Source organism: Plectrocnemia conspersa, unplaced genomic scaffold (genome assembly GCF_051122295.1).
Source record: "Plectrocnemia conspersa isolate PC_06_02 unplaced genomic scaffold, ASM5112229v1 ptg000014l, whole genome shotgun sequence".
In the NCBI taxonomy this organism is placed as follows: domain Eukaryota; kingdom Metazoa; phylum Arthropoda; class Insecta; order Trichoptera; family Polycentropodidae; genus Plectrocnemia; species Plectrocnemia conspersa.
Genome location: NW_028277178.1, coordinates 16,085,033 through 16,102,363, shown reverse-complemented (window position 1 = coordinate 16,102,363; position 17,331 = coordinate 16,085,033). Strand labels below are relative to the sequence as shown.

The window sequence follows — 17,331 nt, the reverse complement described above, 5'->3', positions numbered from 1 at the left end:
TTAATATGTATGAGGATTATATAAACATAGGCTACGCAAGTAATTGAGCTACGCATTGTTTTCAGTAGTCAAAAAATCTTATACAAATTATTGATTGGAATGTAATGAAAATTCCATCGAATAAATGTAAAATTTCATCAGGAACGCTCGGCAACGAGCGTTTCCACTGCGATTTTATCGCTTTTGACGTGAATTTTAGACTTCTGAGAAGTGTTAATTGCTATTGACCGAAATTCGATTTGAATACACTTTGACCAATATGCTCATATCATTAAATTTTGAAATAAATTAATCTGGCATAGGAAAAGCTGTTTTAAATTTAATTTAAATGATATATAATATAATTTTCTTTAGTAAAATGCTTGATAAGAAATGAGTTCCAGCACTTTTTATGTTTAAAAAAACGCCCTGATAATAAAAAAAAAATATTTTAGTGTATATTAATCCAATCAAAATTGAATTATTAATAATTTTAAAAAATAAGTAAATAGATTATTTTAGATTGAAACTTAAAATCCAATATATAATACATACAAAAATAACCGAATAATATATTATTACCAATTTTACTGCAGTATTATTGTAGCACAAAAACGACCTTGAAAGGATTTCGTTTCAAATTGGATCGAAATCGATTGAAGAATGTTTAATCAATCGTATAATTTGCGTAGCAGTTCGTTTGTTGTTAGTTAGCCATATAATATTTTATGTTAGTTTGGTTTTCGTTAATATATATTGTAGAATAAAACCTATTATAATTAATTATTAAACTATTTAATATGTAAATAAAATTCTATTTATATTTAGAATTATTTGGATCTTTATGTTAGTTTTTAAAATATCATTACGATGTATTGTATTTTTTATAAAATTGATACATATTTTATATATTAAAGTCAAAGTGATTATTTGTATTTTTTTCAAAGCTACAAATGATTTTGAAAAAAGTCAAAATAAAAATTAAAATATCACAAATGAAATATAAAAAAAATATTTAATATTATTTTAGCCAAAATGTGTATTGTAATAATATTACGTATTGTTTTTTTGTGGTAACCGTCTTAATTTAATTTATTTAAATTAATATCGTAACTATATTTTTGTGCTTAAGTCAATTTTTACTTATAAAATATAGTACTGCTGTCTAAAATCGATTATAATGGAATTCTCATACTAGATATATAATGAATCTTTGCAAGAAAAATTTGCTTTTCTAACAAGCGTAATCTTGCACATAGATCTTTCATACCGTAAAATATGCGATACAAAATGATTACCCAGCTATAAAATATATAATATTATATATAATGAATAAAACATTAACTATGAAATAAATTTAAGCTATACATAATTACAGCAATGTAATTTACTACGATAACAAAAATCATAATTTTTTAGTAGTACATAGTATTTTTATTACTAAAATAGTATGTTTGTAAATAAGTTTTTGCTGCCATGAATAGTTTTTTTGTTATATCGATTTACACGTGATATTACATATTTTGTAGTGATTAGACCTAATTAAGCTATGCCCTGATTTTGTAACTAAATTATAATTGTTTTCGTTTGAAATCGTCATAAGCAAAAAAATACACAGGTTAGAAAAAAAAGGATTTGACATCAGTTTATCATTAGTTATTCCTACTATTTTTTAACGGTATATGTTACGTAGTTATATTAACTATTCGCAGACTTAAAACAAATTTATTTGCCTAAAGAACATTATTTAAATATAAAACTATGCGCTAAATTAAAATTGTCTATAGCAAGAATATACTTAAAGATTTTAAATCATTTCAATATAATACATTTAAATGAAGATGTTCTATATCTTTGTGGCAAACAAATTATAAAAAATATATAAAATATATATATGTACAGTCCGTCCAAGATGTGAACGCTCATCGATATATTATTGGTGAGAAATATTTTAGGGTGACGATGTGAAATTACACGTTTAATTAATTTTTCTTTTTTTAATTTAATTTGTTGAGAAAAATGTAAAATATCACTTTTCTGCTTATTTTGTTTATTTATATACATATTTAACTCAACAACATGAGAGCAGTTTTGGAATCACTCTCCAGGTTGAATATCTGTTTAATATAATATTTTTAAAAATACCAATAGAATATTACAGGAATTGATTTATTGATTACAAAATACTACAACATGACAATAATTTATAATAAAAATGTAACGCATTATAATTTTTAATTTAATTTTCAACGTATTAAAACAGCCCTGATTTAGAATTGGTATCGTTCTCGTATCGGTGTAAACAAATTCGCGGAAAACTTTATATGTATGCATGCATGCGTACATGCACCCTTATTTCCAAAACAACGATGATGAGCGTTAACATCTTAGATGGACCATACATATATAATCTTAGCGACATATAGAATCAAAACCAAAAATGTGTATAGTAATAAAAAATACTAATAACGTAAGAGTATTTTATACTACATTAATTTTGTTTTAATCTATTATTTATACAAATTAACTAATACAATATATGCATATACATATATGCTTCAATATAAGTAGTTGCTTTAATATAAGTAATCAAAATCTATTCCAATTCTTATCTTCTATCCATTCTCTATTACATCTTTTACTGAGTATTTTGGCAAAATAAAATCCACGTTGCCTAAAAATAAAACTTCATAGAGAAAATTGTAATGAGATATCTTGTCTTTTAATTACAAAACAGATTAATGTTTTCTAAATTTAAATATTATTTATTTTCTAAGATTAAACGTAATGCATTCGATTGAAAATTTTAGCCAAACGAATTTAACCATCAGTATAAAATAGTTGCGGTCTACAAAACGTTTTTTATGACCGCAATAGCTTTTATTTTCAAAACTTTTCCATGTAGTTCTTGCTTTTTAAAAAAATGTATGTGGCCTATCTGCTGTAAAATATGACAGCTCTTCAACAATTTGCTAATGATATTAGCCAATTTCCAATCAAGTTTTCTTATACGAACTTCGTCCGCACGACGAGAGGCAATAAAAATACTAAAACCAAACACCGTCTTGCCCGCGAACGTAACTGTACAGTTTCGCATGTGAAATATAATCAAATGGTTAATTCGTTTCAATGTGTCATGAGATGTAGGAAAAAAATTTTCTTCAACGGCCCAGCGCTAGCGAAGAGCGCTTTTCTAGCATGAGGTCATTCGTATGCTCAAAAAGCAATTTGACCAGCTGCCTCCGTGAATGTATTTGTGTATATGTACCTACACACGTATTCCACGTATGTCATATTAGATACCAAAAGACGTCTACCCCACGGCTAAAGCTTCTCTCTACCTCATTACTAACTGCCTAATTCTATGTTGACTTCCAAAACGAGTTGTCGGAGTCGCCTTTGGTAAGCCAAGTTGGTTAGTTGCCCAGTGCGTCTTAACATTCTTTTGTGTAATGGAATCATAAATCGTCTTCCTTTTTTTGACAGTGCGTTATAACTTTAAAATATTGTCGGACGTTTACAAGACCCAGTTTAATGTCGTCAAATAACCAGTTTTTATCATCACGCATTATTTTCTCTTTCTGATATATGCGTGTAAATGATGAAAATTCGCCATAAAAACGCCCATGAGTTTCGCCTACAATGACACATATTTATTTACTTATGACATATGTTCTTAATGCTTGCATATAATACAAGCAATTGTTACAAACATTCATCTTATTCAAATTCACAGATTTCGTTTCATATGTGTATTTAACATCGAAACTAATGCACAGTTTTTCACTTTTCCACTAAAAAGAAAACTATACATTAAATAGCAAAACACTAATATTATATTGTCAAAAATAGGTCATATACGTATATATGTTAACTAAAATGCTTCTTTTGTGAAATAAATATTATTGAAATTTTTTTGCTGCGATTTTTTGCGACAAAACATTTAACTTTTATTTCTCACAAAAATATTCAAATTGAAAATTGAAACCTAAAGCTCAAAATTCAGCTTTAAATTAATTAATCATAATTCATAATATTCTGTAATATTAATGTATTAAAAAAATATTTTCGAATATTTTATTAAACTAAAAAAAATGAGAATTCTGGCCAAAATGACGATTGTTGATTTATTTTTGATTTACAAGAAAAATTGTAATTAAATAATGATGTTAGCGTAATAGTTACGTTATTTCTTCAAAATTTAACAATCGTTGTTCTTTGCTCACTCGTGTATTTTACTTAAATATTTATTAAATATCTAAAAATAAAAAATATATTTGGTTTTTAAAATGGAAAGTGACTTTGGCGCCACCCTGTGTAATAAAATGCCTTAGATATTTTTTGATGATACTGAAAATTACTGTATGATAACTATAATTCGCTAATATAAGTCTTTTTAATGTAGAAATATCTTAAGTTATATTTTATATATACATATATATTATCAAATTTGGTTGCTTATTTTATACGCGTATATTTTTTATTAGAAAATTCATCAAAATTAATTCATTACTTATATGATATTTTAATCGTAGCTTATTTAATATAAGTGTATTGTATAATCTATATGCCTTGTCTAATGAATACTTTTCTTATATTAATGTATTTTTTTATCTTCATAAGCATTTTCCTAAATCCCAATATAAATTTTCCGAGACTCTAATTAGAACTTGTGCGTGTTCTTAATTTACGCTATATAACACTTTAGAATTCTCATTTATAATTTTCTCACCTGGTGTCGAACGATATTTATACAAATTCTCAAAAACACATCCTGTACGCATAAACAACACGCACACGAAATACTTTCTTAGGTATCGAAAAGTTGCGATGTAAGTGCAGGTGTGGTCCGGCGGCAGTCCGACACGAACGATATGTAAATGCGGACGAAATTAAAGACCAAACTTTAAGCGCCTCCGATCCGAAAGATACGAACGGGGCCAGCGAGCAGCATCACCTCGAGAGATGATTCGTCAGATTGTCCGAATGGCCGTATGGGCAGCGGGAGGGCTGACGGATCATTGATTGCCTGACCATTGTTCCTCGATACCGGGCCGAAAGTAACAACGCATACACATTAGTTGAAAGTTGAAAAAAAATCTATACAAATCAAAAACACTCATTAAGTGCGTGTAACTTCTTCTTTCTCGATATTACAACATTCTACAGGTCTTGACCTGGTCCACGAATAGCTTTCTGGGCACCAGCTTATATTTTTTGTATTCTCAATCTTCATTCACATATTCGTCCGATCTTTCCTGGTTCACCCATTGCTCACTTCCACTGCATCAATAGTCCTTTTAATTTTTGACTATATATGTATATATATTTGTAGACCATTATCAGGTCTAAATTAAGAGCTAAAAATATAACATTGACTTCTGAGTAAGCATGCCGAGTGGTGTGCCTTATTCAACTAGTTATTGAGCCAGATAAAATTGTTTGCTATACAGTTTAAGGCACACAAATTTATTATGAAATATTATGCGTAATGAGCTTCGAAATGCATAAGTTTAAAAAAATGTTTTGCCTTAAGTCAATTTAGATGTACGGTATTCAACTCTAGGGAGAGTAAGCATCTATAAACAAATTAAGAGTAATATTAGATATTCCAGGGTATGTCCCAAGTTTTCTTATAAATTATATTACACATAACAATTTATAATTATTAATATAGATGTCACCGATTTCCATACTTTCGTTCTAGTGGTTAATACTTACTTGTATGTATTAATTAAATCTGATTGACTAACTCAGTTGCTACCGATTTACTCCGTTGTAAAGCATTGGGCTTACGTCTGTCAGGTTACAATGTAAGATTTAATATAAATAAATAAAATTATATGATATGTATACGTATATAAAATTATAGTTTCTAAAAGTTCTGTTATGTTTTAGCAACTATTTACTTTTAAAAGCCTCTAATCTTTAGAATAATTTCAAGATCATATATCAGCATATAAAAATTTAATAAAAACTGACGTTAAGATTATTTTTATCACAAAATATGAAATTTCAATTCATATAGCGATATTTCATTCTCCTAGAAAACACGATGAAAGCAAAATTGTGCGAATTCTAGGGTCAGACTTTGTGTATCTTTGTAAAATTCATATATCTAGACAGAGCCAGTTTCGTGTTCCACCAAAACTCAATCGTTAATTTTGCGGGGCCCGTGGTACCCTTTGTGTAAAGGAAACAAGGGCAAGAACAACTTGAATGTGTCGTTTCTATGAATACACAAAATTAAACCCTAATTTAGAAAAAAATAATTAAATCTAAATACTATCGCCCATTAAGAAGCACATGTTCGATCCTATGTTTTCTTCTGACAGTCCATGTTTCGGCAATAATATACATTGATTTTTTAGCAGTGATTCGAAAACTTTATATGTCAGCCCCTTAGCAATTTTTACCGAGGAATAAATTTATTAAAATTCAATAATGTATAGTTTTATAATATATAGTTCTAAAATTGATTACTTTGATATTGGAAAATATCTAATCTAGATACCTATTAGATATGGGTTCAAATTTCATATTAAACCTAATTTATTGTATCTGGAAGATCACAATCATATTTTCGGTCGTTTATTTCAGATTAAATTTTTCAATATTTTCCTAATCTCACAGATAAATATCGTAATGGATAATTAAAATAAAATAATATAATTGATGTCACATATTAACCAACTTGTCTGATGTTTCACTACTTATTTGGTAGTTATTGCTTTTGTTTACCTCATTGTAACGCATTGGGCTTACGCCTGACTTATTACAACGGAATATTCTGTATCGCTTTTCACACAAATTTTCATAAAAAAATTATAATTTAATTTAAAAAATATTTAAGTAACATTAAATATTATTCCTACAACGAATAACTTAAAATACAAGCAAAACTAAAGCTATGAAATCAAATTCTCTTTTGATGATAAGCCACTTTCAGCACGTTAATTTTATTCAAGTTACAAATTTTTAAAAAAATTATTACGTGGATTTATTAAGTGGGTTTATATAGTACACTAAAGGTCGGTTGTTCTATTAAATCAGAATAATTTTGATTAAAAAAAATTGTGCTATGGAACGCGCTTTGACCAACGATCCTGGCTGACACATTTCAATGCGAAAATTAGATTCCTAAAAATTTGCCTTTTCTCTTCATGCTGTTGAAGAATTTAGAGCCAACGGAACGCGGTTAGTTGTGAAGTCATTAATAAATATATAAATGTAATTGAGACCACAATCCTTACTGGCACACTTAAACGCTAGAATTAGATTTCTAACGATTTGCCTTTTTGCTTTATACTCTAAGAAAATTTATGGTTAAATGTAATTTAACTCATATATGTGATTAAGAAAACGATTAGATTTCTAGCGATTTTTCTTTTTGCTTCATGCAGATTTAATTCGAAATTCGCCTTGCCTTCACTTATTACTACATATAAGCAACATAAATCTAGCTAGTTATAATAATATTTCTCAAAATAATTATAAGAGTGAAAGTATATATTTGAACCCTTAATCCACGATTTATTTAGTAAGCTTAGTGATCGCGATAATCGATTTAAAATACGCATGTTCCGTATTGTATACAACATATAGAGCACGATTCGCTTTTCACTTCGGCCGGCCTCCTTTTTCTATCCATCTCGAAGATGACCATTGAAAAAAACGTTACAAAAAGGACAAACAAAATGTTATGGAAGCGGCAGACCCGGTCCCGAATGCTGGCAGGCTCGGCTACAAAACAATGCGGTCTGTTTACGACAGGTATTTCTGGCTCCGTCAGAAGGTGTGAGACCGTGTGCCCGAGCGGGAGAAGGATACCGGGAGGAGAGAGGACCCAGAACCTGTTTCTATTAGCCCTCGCCCCCCTCGCACGCACACAACTATTTGTGCAGCCGAATTAAAAAATACAACCCAAAATTACCGAACGACGCGCTATTACGCACATTCCCAAAATTCGCCGGCGAGCAAAAAAGAACGACTCGACAAATCACCCGCGGGGGTATCGGGTACGGTTTTGTATGGCGGCGATACCAAAACAGTTTATACCTCTCGACCGTACAATTGTCAAAATTTTAGGGTAACGTAATAAATATAATACTGAAATGAAGTTCTGATAAACATTATATAATTAAGCGTTGACGATAATAAGGTTGAATCAAAAAATGCCTGTGTTGAGATAATATATTATACAACAATGTTACTTAGATGTTAATCAACGATATATTACTGTTCGTCATTATTATTATTATTTTATTTTATTAATTTATTTAGCTTAATAGCTAATCTTTACATCTAACAAATTTAGTAAACATATATAAAAATATATAAAAAATTCATAACAGAAAGAAAAAATAAAAATATACAATAATAAAGTCTTAATATTATAATTTATTTCTATATGTACGAAGGTGTTTTTTTATTCCATTTATGAAACCCGTTATATTTTTGCTGTTTCGGATTTCTCTTGGAAGACTATTATATAAATAAAAACCTCCGTACATAATTCCCCTAGCCGTACTCGTTTTCTTATACTTAATATACAATTAATAATTATATACAATATATGCCAACAAAGATCGCTGTTGACATCATGATGCTCGAAAAAAAATGAACTTGTGAACTTGTTACCCCGTTAGTAAGATAGTTTTTGAATGAATTTAATTATAATAATGTATAGGAAGAACCGATGAATATGTGAAAAAACATATTTTTAAAAATACCGTGGCATCCAAAGGGTATAAGTAAGTTTCTAAAAAATATTATTAAATTGCTTGAGTACCGCATCACGCATTTTGTGACGAATTTGCCAATTTTTGCTTTCTAATTTTTGGTTTATTTCCATATCCATCCGACATAGTGTAACAGAAGTCCAATAATTTTTCTTATTTTATACGCCTTATTGAAATATATTCAGAAATCGACTGTTCACTATTTTACTCCTTCAGATTTGAGAAATAATATTATGGAATAAATAGCACTTCCGAGCTCGTCATTAATTTTCTAGGCTCTTCATAAATCCATAATTATTGCAATACCATATCTTTGATTATGACTAGGAGGGCACGAAATTGCGTAATTTTTTATTTATGTATGCTATATTTTATTTAATGATCTTGAGGCAATAATATGCTATAATATAAGTAGCATATTTATACAAATTGCTCTGAATTATTATATGTTTTAACAATATAACAAAAAAGTATGATAGGTATAATGATTGAATTGGTGAATAAAAAACAGGTTTTATATTTTATGTATCCTTATCTTTAATATATTTTCTATTTTTTTTATTATTTATTGTCAAGAAAACTTACTATCAAAACTACAGTTTAATCATTCAATGATAGGGTTTAAGGCGTTTTAACGTTTTTTTAATTAGAAGACATTTGACTTCAGAATGAAGTTTAATTTAAATAAAATTATGTCTTACCGATTTTTTTCCTCAAATAATCTTTAATAAAAATTATAATAAAACACAAATTTATCTAGTGTGCGAAAGTTTAACTTTGAGTTTAACCTTTTATCTAGAAAGATTTCAGGGGATCTGCGATCATTTATTTTAAAAGTCAACTAATTATACCACTATTACTGACTAATTATACTACTACTATTACTACTGGCGTCAAACAGAATCTGATCTCTGCAAATCATTGCATTTTTGAAACATTTTGTCGAGAAATTCGATCAGAATTTGAAGTGTTCTTCTACACAATCTTCCGCAAATCTTCTTGGTCAAAGTTCGGTTTAGATATGCTTCATTCGATTCTCGCTTATTAGAAGTTGTAATATTATTATAGAAAATCTTATTATGAACACTAGATAATCGAGCGTTTCCACTGCAACGGCATGATTTTATTGCATTTGGAAGGCAATGTGAACATTTGTTCTTCTTTGCATTTGGCCAGAAAATTGCATGAAATACTAAGCCTATTGAAATCGAGATAATAAAAACCGACCATTGATTATCCAACTTTACCCCTCACCCTGGAAAAATCTGAAATAATGTCATTGAGTTTGCAACGATGAATCAGTGCAAATCGAGATTTTTGATCAGCGGTATAATCGGTGAATCCCATGTGAACCTTTGTATTTTTAAATTTCTATCGTGTCTTGGAAGTCAGAATTAGTAAATATTATACGATTACAATTCCAATCAATCATCACATATTAGGTTATCCTATATTTTCCCAATCTCACGGATGAATATTTTAATGAAAACTTCAAATCGATATAGGTCGTACATATTAAGTATATTTTTTTTTATTAATGAGCTACTTCAGCTCACATAGAAAATCATATGTACAAAAAATACTTATAATAATGAAAACACGACCTCTAAATCTATTAGATGTTTAACATAATATCAGTGTTGCTTTGTTAAATACCTTGATAAAAAAATGCCTTGACATTGACATGTAAATAAAAATGATATATTCCTGTATCATATATATTTTTTTAAATTTATTTTAGTAGTTCTGACTTAGATCTTTTATCAAAATTATTATCTTATTGAAACGTATAATCCTAATTTTTATTTTCAGTCAAATCGATTTTTTTTGTCTATAAAAACAATTTTTACTTTTTTTTACTTTAAAAATCCATAATAATAGTATATAACCCAGATTTCTCCAAATTAAATTACGCATTAAAAACTGAGTAAAAATTAATCGTGTTGTATTAAAATTATTCCATCGTATTGAAAAACCTTTTTTTTAAATATTTAATAAAGTTACTTAATTAATTAAATTAAGGAACAAAATTCGTCTTTAATCAGTGAATATTTTCACAAATGTGTGGCAAAAATATTTATTCAGATTTATTATTAACATTTTTTGAAGGGTCACCTAAGCATAAAAATTACTTAATTTGAATTATGTTAATTACATTGAATAATAAGTTAATACAATTGTCATATTGTAATCCAGGTATCTATTATATATTAACATAAAAAGCAAAACCCCTAAAAAAAAGCTTAAAAATACTCAATTAGCAATTCAAAATGCTGAAAATGACTATAATTTTGTAAGCACCATATTTAATACTTGCATGTTTTATTCATTATTTTACTGCAACCGTCCATTTTACGCCATTACCGTATATTTTATTTATTACATCGCCGCCATAACTATTTAAAAGCGCTCAGCGTGTGCATTGCCGTAAAATATTAATAAAAAATTATAACTCATTTCAGTCACGAAAACTTGAGTTATCCGACCAACTGACCGACCCCGATGATGCACGCGCTCTCTCATAATATGATACATCCATGGCATGTCCGGTCCTTTGAGTATCTCGACCTGCGAAAAATCGCGTCCTAAATTAACTGCGTTAACACAAGAAATACGTGAATTGCACATATAATTACTCCGTGTAGTAGGCGTCGTAATTTATCTTGACATTTTTGATTGACGATCGGATAATCGATGCCTGTTTATTTATTACAGTAAATTCACGAATAGACTAAAGTAATTTAACACAATACGTAAAGTTATTTAACCGTTTTTTTAACCAGTTATGCATCTATTTATTAGAGTACCTCCAAAGTACCCAGTCACGCCGCTTTTCTTCAAAAATTTCGTAACGCTAAAAACAATGTCTTCATCGAGACCGACGTGTGTCTGTCTAATAACTATGATATTTAGAGCGATGTGTGATTTTTTTGTTAGTTTCTTTTCGTCAGAAACGTGCGCGGCGCTTTTAAAAAGCTTCCAACGAATTAAACGATTCGAAAAGTAGCGCTCGAAAGTTCGTGTGCCTAAGCAGCTCGAATCTAGAATTACCCAAGAGGAACGGTCGGCCAATGAAGGAGATATACTCGGTCACGTGACAACAACAGTCATCACAGGTAGTCGTCACAGGTAAGTTCTACACGAGAGAGAGAAGAGCACTTGATCTCACCTGTGTGCGAACGGGAGACGGAGATACCTGATGGTGGAAGACCTACGGCTGGACTCCAGCGGCTCTAAATCTATGCGGATATTATGTCAGAATAAAATTGTTGTACAATACTAAGAATTATAAGGGCTGAATATAGCAAATACTTAGTTTTATGTTTAAAATCTGTTAATATGTACTAATCTTTTCACAGAAATTCAATCATTTTAATAAAAGCACAAGCGTAAGAATAATATTATTGTATTTTATAAAACCAGTCAGTATTTGATAGATATTTAGATCTACAAACATATATGTTTAAACAACATTAAAAATATTGAGTCAAGTTGAACCATTAAATATACATATATAATTATGTATATTTAATGGTTCAAATTTTCTTAATTTCTTTTTTATATTTATTGTTTTTGAGGTTTTAATTGAATTTATCCACTTCTTTGAATTTATGTTGGTTGACCACTTTTCACTCCCTAGTATTTGATTTTATTAATTTCTAGGTCAAAAACTTATTTTTTCAGACTAGCATCGTGTATGATAATTCTCTGTTTTGACCTAAAATGACTCTCCAAATACGTAAACATTTAATTTGTTATAAAATAAATACAACTACTGATATTATGTTTGCGGGTTATCGCTTTCAGCACTAGATTAAATAGCATGGTGAACAATGAATCTCCTTGCATAACCCAAGATGTAATTTTAAAACACTCGAAGAGCTCATTTTTTATATTTACTACTGCTTTTGATTATGATAGTGTGGTTCTTACGAATTTTATTTTAATTAGAACCTTTTATATTCAAGCTATCGAACGCTTGCTTCAAGTCTATAAATAGATGGAGAGTTGTATATTATATTCAAATGCTTTCTCTGTGTTTTATATTATGAGATGTATGTGATAAATTGTGAATTCCGCTATCAAGTCAGAAAATTGGAGGGTCGAGTAGAATAATTGTCGGCTGTGATCTGTCATGATGATACTGAACGATTTGCTGATGTGTCTCGTGCTGTGATACCTTGGCATTTGTGGAGCTGTCTCTCTGCCCGCATTTCTCTCTGTGCTGTCTGGTGACAGCTTTGGCAAACTACAGATGAGAATGTGGGCGAGTCAATTGCATTAATTCTTAGATATACGCGTTGTCTATTGCACATCATTTCAAATAAAATAGTAGTTTTTCCAGTATTTAATGGTGATACCAAGTGACTAAAGTCTATGGATGGGTGTTCTAATAGATGGTCCATGAAATATTAAGAAATATTAACGCAATTAATAGTTCCGAGATCTCTTTTGCTTTGTTAGGTCTTACTTTCGGGAAGAGTTGCTATTTAATTTCATTTGTTCAGAATGTCCGTTAGAACGACATTTAAATTAATCGTGTAAGTAGTTTTTATATAAGAAAATAGCATTGCTCTAGAAAATTAATTCAGAGTAAGCTGTGAAAATTTCAATATGCTTGAGCTCACAGTACGAACATTCCTGTTGCTTTATAAACCATATAATATTTGTATGATAGCATAAAAATATTTGTCGAAGCAACTCTGGAATAATGATTTTATTAAAAAAATTGTAAACAAAGTTACTGCTATCTAAAATCGATAAATTAGCGTATATGTTATCATTTAAATTGCACTTAATCTTATCTTAAATTATGTTCATAATGTAATAAATTATATGCATTACAATTTATATGAAAATATTATTTTTATGATTTGTAAAAATATTAATAAAAAAGTATTTAAAAAGTAAAATAAGTAATTAATTTCCTACCCCAAACATATGTTTATTGTTGTGTAACATGCGCGCCACGCTTTGATATCCACCTTCGCCTTGAAGCGAGATGAAAGATCAGTTTTCAATGCGTCCGCGCAAGAGGGAAAGAGATGTTGTAGTAGCGGGTGGCAGTTTGCCGAAAACAACTGTTCGTTCAAGACGTGTAACGGTGGTATCGTTAGTTTTGTGAAATAATATACATAAAAATATAAACAAAAAAGTTGAATTAAAAAGTTTTGTGAATAAACAACGCGTAAGCAGACTGTGCATACTGTAATGAAAAGTGGGGATTTATTCCGGAAGCAACCGGAGGATATGAGATACGATTCCGATCCGAAGGAAGCCCCGGTGGATGCTGAAGTGTGGTGAACATAGTCTGCGATGGCCACGCTGGGCCTCTCGAAGGTTTTCATTCTGGATAAATATTTCACCGAGCTGCAAAAATTTTGGGAGACCGAGAAAAAGTTGCAAGGTGATATAAACGTTTTTGATGAATTATCTAAATATCAAGCTCGTACAAAAAATAATAAATACATACAATATAATACAGACACTCAGGTTTCCCGCTTACGCTCGTCGATGTCTCCGCGGTGAAAATTCGACGAACGTTAAATTTACACCGTTGGCGTTCTGAATTCGACAAAACTAGCTTGACCTGTCCTAAACAGGCGCTTTGGGTGTAATTAATGCATATTAAAGAACACCTAAAAATATTTTCATGCATATATAATGCTTTGAAAAGATTCGTTGAAAACTCATATGCTTATTATGCTTTCATTACGTAGTCACGCGTCGATGAACTTGACATCTGTTTCTGGAGGGTAAAAAATGCAGCATTACACTCTTTTATTTAATGAATGTGCATTATAAAAAAAATTGACACATGCTGTCGATGAAGATTTTACTTAATAAAGTAGGAGTTACCATTTTAAAAATCAATATAACTTTTCAAGCGATAAATTAATAACTCGCATGACTGCTATTAATATAATTTATTTATTGCCTCTATATTATACATAAATCATATTTAGATCTTTTGAATATTTAATAAGAATCTTTTAACAGTTATTAAATACTATAAATTTATTTTAAAATATGCATTATTAAGTTATATTTTTAAGACTAGATTTTAGAAGTGAGTAGTGTCTTTGTGTGTTTAAAAAACATTTTATCCCTTTAATTTTTAAACATGAATAAAATATGTATTTATATTTTAGTTTTCATTGTCAATGTTTACATTGCTCAAACATTTATTTTGAATATCACAGAAATTATTTACATATTCAATGACGTATGACGTATCATACGGGTTTACAAACGTAGACTTGACCTTATACTTGAATTTTTATTTTTGTTGCTTTGATAGCGCAAAATGTAAATACACCGTTATGGATTTTATTTATAGAATATTTACCCGACACTATTAAAAGTTACCTTAAACTTGAGACTGACTTAAAAATATTTGCTTCTATTTTTCTGACGCATAAATTATGAAAATCCCAAATCATAAATTAATATATATTTACTACACTGAAAGGAATAAATAACTTCATTTTTGAAGATCTTTTAAAAAAAGTGTAATAAATAAATATAGCAATAACCATCATTAAACATATTTTCCACGAAATTAAATATACGTGTGTTATTGCTCAAGAGATATAAACGCTTCATAAGACACAAACCTGACATTTTATATTTCGATTTTTATACTACATTTTAAATAAACTTTCAGTGTAACATATATGTATTTTTACTGAATAAAAACCAGTAAAACGTTTAATTATAGAATGATATTTTTAATGCTCTTACATACGTATGTAGATATGTACATATAAAGACAACTTATACTACTTGATGTAATCCGATTTTTAGCACAGTCTTTGCATATTAATTTCGGTTATATTAAAATATGTATAACAGCATACTATAAATATATTAAAAATATACAATACATTGTATTCGGAATTACATCGTTTATTGAATTATTTTTCAACTTTTATTTTATTATTCAGTGTAACGTCAAAAATATTTGTATACCTTCCGAGAAGCTATAATCAAGTTTCCCCGTATACTAACACACGTACACTCTTCATGTGTGTCTATATGTGTGCATTGTTAATACAGCCTCCCTTCGCGGCCATTGTGCAGTCTCAGCTCACGATTTCGCAAGTCGTGTGCTGCACAGGCTGCATTTGCGGCGATTACCGTTCTTCGAGCCGAGCACTGCTTTGGATTTAAGTTGCCCAACAGTTCGCTATCAATACACGTTTAATCTTTATTTATGGCCTGGAAACGTTCGTACGGCAAAGTTTCCTACGGCGGTTGTCTGACCAGATACCTTTGTACGCTTAAATCCTTGCCTCGTACACTGAAACGCTACACCATAATGCGATTTATTATATATGTGTACAAATACGAACGTACACTTATCTGTTTCAATTGTTCTAGAAATATTCATGAAACTATAGAAAGAATCGAATACTTTGTTATCAGTAATGAAATGACTGTAAAACTGGGATTGATGCATATATATTCATGTACATATACACTTAAATATTGTATTTTATAGCCTATGTTACATTAAATTATACATGAGCTATAAACGCAAATATATAAAGGTTATTCTTAGTATATTGACGTGAGAGTTAATGAATAATAAACGAACACAAAGAACTACTAAGGTCTAATGAAAAACATGACCTGAGTGGAGATAAGGAAAAATATATTTTGCTTAAAATAAAATTTTAAGAACGTGATAGGAACAAATATTTAAACAATAGGCAACTTTCTATGTAAAGGACATGTTGTATATTTATTAAAGTTTAAATTAATAGTTTTATAATAAATATAACTTTCTGATAAAGAACAAAGCTGATCATTATAATATAAAAACATAATATACAAATAAAAAAAATATACAGTTAAATTAACACGGATTTTAGATTTTGAGGATTGGTTAGTAAATTAATATAATAGTTTAATCTTTAATCGTTAAAGTAATATATTACATGACAGCTATTAGTATAATTTATAAAGGCTTAAGATAATACATAATCATAAATATAGATTGAAGTCATAAAAGTATGATAGATATAACGTATATTTATTATTAATCTCTTTAATGTTAGCTAATATAATACTATTATTAATAAACATAATAAAGTATATTATAAATAAGATTAGTGCATAATAAAATTAATTGAATTTCAGTCTAGATTTTAGAAGTGAAGCAATGATATTTATAAACTCATGCAACTTTGAATATTCTTGTCATGTTGTTATCTAAAAATAAGATTTAATGTAAATTAATTGCTGTTTTACCTAATTCTTTCACAAATTTATAAAATATATGTTTTTTTTTAATAATAACTAAGCACGTGTAAACCCACAGAGCCAAAAGTTTTAACATATTTTAAACTAAATTTGGCTCACTTATAAAAAGGAAGTTAACTTGTTCTTGATTTTCTTGTTTAACCTTTTAATTATATTCGAGCAATTTTTATTAAAATATCAGTGAACATTTTAGTTAAAGATTACATATATAAAATATATACGTTTCGAACTCTTATATATAATTAGTCAGCATTTTTGTATGTTAATAATTTAATAACACATCATTAAATCGTATTTTTTTTAAATATTTTGGAATTAACTATACTAATTTTAAATACAATCA

At 28.9% G+C, this 17,331-nt stretch overlaps 1 protein-coding gene across 7 annotated transcripts in view; it reads left to right on the top strand.

The window, feature by feature from the left end:
* dachs (unconventional myosin-IXb-like dachs) overlaps positions 1–17,331 on the top strand; it is a 102,455-nt gene that overhangs the window by 50,728 nt on the left and 34,396 nt on the right. The window contains exon 1 of one of the 7 annotated variants that reach the window (XM_088203232.1): positions 13,755–14,127. The exons of 5 other annotated variants lie outside the window; for them this stretch is intronic. The gene's annotated coding sequence lies outside the window, so the exon portion shown is untranslated. Of the gene's footprint in view, positions 1–13,754; positions 14,128–17,331 lie in introns of those variants that run through there. One more of the 7 variants, XM_088203231.1, reaches the window with a different exon arrangement.